The sequence below is a fragment of the Nannospalax galili genome, unplaced genomic scaffold, assembly GCF_000622305.1.
Source record: "Nannospalax galili isolate Female #2095 unplaced genomic scaffold, S.galili_v1.0 scaffold553, whole genome shotgun sequence".
Lineage (NCBI taxonomy): Eukaryota > Metazoa > Chordata > Mammalia > Rodentia > Spalacidae > Nannospalax > Nannospalax galili.
Window position 1 is genome coordinate 5796510 of NW_008336313.1, and position 3179 is coordinate 5799688.

The following is a 3179-nucleotide window of genomic DNA, read 5'->3' on the forward strand; positions in this document are numbered from 1 at the left end:
TAAATTGAAATGCTTCATATTTATTGTCCTTTAAGCCCAAAAGATCCTGGATGAACTTAATATACTATCCTGCAAGTTACCGGAGTTTGAAAAAAGAGAGACCTGATAGGATCAGGTTTAAGGAGACTCTCTAACCAAACTGCTGATAAGTCCTTGAAAAACTGTTAGATGATGGGGAACTACATTTATCCAGGTAAGTCTGAGTATGCTCATTTTAATATTATTTGTAAAAACTAAGTTTACTGAAAAACATCTGGATCAATACAATTTCTGAACTGGCTTATACCTATTTGCCTATAATAAATATATTGTATTTTGGTAACTCTATTACAAGAAAGACTTTATTTCCCAACTGCTATCTGTATTATACTCAAGGGAAATGGGTATTTCTATTTGAGACAGCACCTCTTTTGTATGAGAACAACAGATGCATACCTAAGTGACTAATAGCTGAATATTTTGATTTGTTTTCTAAAGATTTATTTTAAAAATGTTTATGTGTATAGGTATTTTGTACATACTGCCTGGTACCTGTGGAGGTCAGAAAAAAGCATAGGATCTACTGAAACTAGAGTTACAAGCCACCTGATGTGGGTGCTGGGAATCAAGCCTGGGTTCTCTGTAGGAGCAGCAAGTTCTCTTAACCAATGAGTCATTTCTCTAGCCTAGTTAAAAATATTTTATAAATGAAAGGGATTCACATCTTTGTCAAGGAAAAATATGCAAACTAAATCAGAGAGCAATGTGATAGTAATGCACTACTATTTAGTAAAGTAAGATAAAAATTAATATTTGATACATATAAAACACTTTAAAGAAAAATGTATCTTAATACTATACTTTGTGGATCAGCAATAACTTAATGATTTTTAACAATTAAAATTCTCAATCCTCATTGTGTTTTTAAGGTTATTAAAGAGCTGGGTATAGAACTCAGTAGTTAGTAAAGTACTTCTCAGGTAAGCACAAGGCCCTACATTTGACCCCTTAGGTTTACTATAAAGCTATAATAATCAATAAATACATAAATATAAAAATATAAAGTCACAATAATCAAGAGAGTATGGTCTTGGTCAAAGAACTGAAAAGCAGGTCAATGGACTAGAATAGAAAGCCCAGAAACATATCCATACAACTGATAACAAAGAGCAAAAGTAAACAAAAACTGAAGAGCGGTCTTTGACAGTGGGGCTGGAACACTAGACATCCACATGTGAGAAGAAACAAAGCTAGACACAGACTTTAAACCTTTAACTAACATTAATTCAAAATGAGCCACAGACTAAAATATAGAACACAAAACTAAAAAAATTTCTACCACAAGAGAAAATCTAGGCAAACGTGTTCGGTGATGAGGTTTTTAGATACAATTTCAAAAGCAAACAAACCAAGCCAGTGTGATGATGCATGCCTGTAATATAGCATTTGGGAGGTAGAAGCAGGAGGATTAGGAGTTCAATGTCACCTATTGCTGTATAGCAATTGCAAGGCCAGCCTTAGCTACATGAAACCCTGCCTCAATAAACAAAGCAACAACAAAAAGCACATAAACAAAAACAATTCATGGAAGAAAAACTTTCTTACGAAGCTATACTCTGTGAAAGATACTGTTAAAAGTGAAAATATAAGCCACTGATAGGGAGAAAATACTTACAAAATGTACACCTGATAAAAAATATGTAATCAGAGGCTGGAAAGATGGCTCAGCTATTAGGAGCTGTTAAGAGCACTTACTGCTCTTGTAGATGACCCAGATTCAGTTCCCAACACTCACATGGTGACTCACAACTGCCTGTAACTCCAGTTCCAGGGGATTCTGATGCTCTCTTTTGACCTCTGCAGGTTCCTACACATACATGATGTATATAGATTCATGCAGCCACACACAATATACACATAAAAAATAAATGTTTTTAAGAGCTATGTATTAAAAATATTCAAAGTACTTTTAAAAATGGGTAGGAGAATCTGAGCATAATGGTACCTACCTGTAATCCCAGCACTAGGAGGGCTGAGGCAGAAGGATGTAAGCTCAAGGTCAGCTGAGTAACATACAGAGGACAAAGTGAGCACTGGCTATATAGCCTTATTTCAAAAAGTAAGCGTCTGGGCTATCCAGAGATCTAAACAGACATCTCACCAAAGAAAATATACTGATGGGAAATAAACATTTTAAAAGACACCAAATTTCAAATGATATTAGGGAATTACAAATTAAATGAGATACAACCACACACTTATTTAAATATCTAAAATACAAAAATCTGACCAAAAGCAAATGCTGATAAGATATGGCACAATAGAGTTCTAATAATTGTTGGTGGGAATCAAAACTGGCACAGCCACTTTGTAAGATAGCAGTTCTTCCAAAATTAAACATTGTCTCACTATACAATTCAGTATTTGTTGAACTGAAATTTGTTTGTACAAAAACTTGCCTACAAGTGTGTACAGCTGCTATAATTATAAATGCCCTAAACTGGAAGTCATTAGCTATTCTTCAGTAAGGGAACAGATAAATGCAAATGATGATATGTTTACAAAATGGACTATCATTCAGCAATAAAGAGAAATGAACTATTAAGCCATGAAAAGATGTGAAGGAAACATGCACATTGCTAAGTGAAAGAAGTCAGCCTTAAAAGACTAGATATTGGGTGAGTTCAGTCATACAAAACTCTTTAAGAGGCAAGAATACACAGTTAAAGATTAGTGGTTGCCAAAGTTTTGGGGAGATGAGTAGGCAGATGAACAGATAAGAATGTAGAGGAATTTTAGGGCAGTGAAACTATTGGATGATACTGTGACACTACATTTGTAACATCATACCCTTGTCAAAACCCATGTAACTATGTAACACAAGTGAATCTTAATAGTAATTAATGATAATGTAGCAAGATTGACTCATAAATTATAACAAATGTACCATACTAACTGACGGCACTAATTATAAGCAACTCTTGGTGGGGGAGGAATGGAGAGGACAGATATGCAGAGGAGATCTCTATATTTTCTACTCAGTTTTTCTGTGAATCCAAAACTACTTTAAAAAACAAAATCTAGGGCTGGAGAGATGGCTCAGCAGTTAAGAACACTGGTTGTTCTTGCAGAAGACCCGGGTTCACATCCCAGCACCCACATGGCAGCTAACAATTGTCCGTAACTCCAGTCCCAGGGGA

At 35.0% G+C, this 3179-nt stretch overlaps 1 protein-coding gene across 9 annotated transcripts in view; it reads right to left on the reverse strand.

Moving 5' to 3' along the window:
- Positions 1-3179, reverse strand: part of Efcab7 (EF-hand calcium binding domain 7) — a 60994-nt gene that overhangs the window by 14259 nt on the left and 43556 nt on the right. The window lies entirely within an intron of this gene.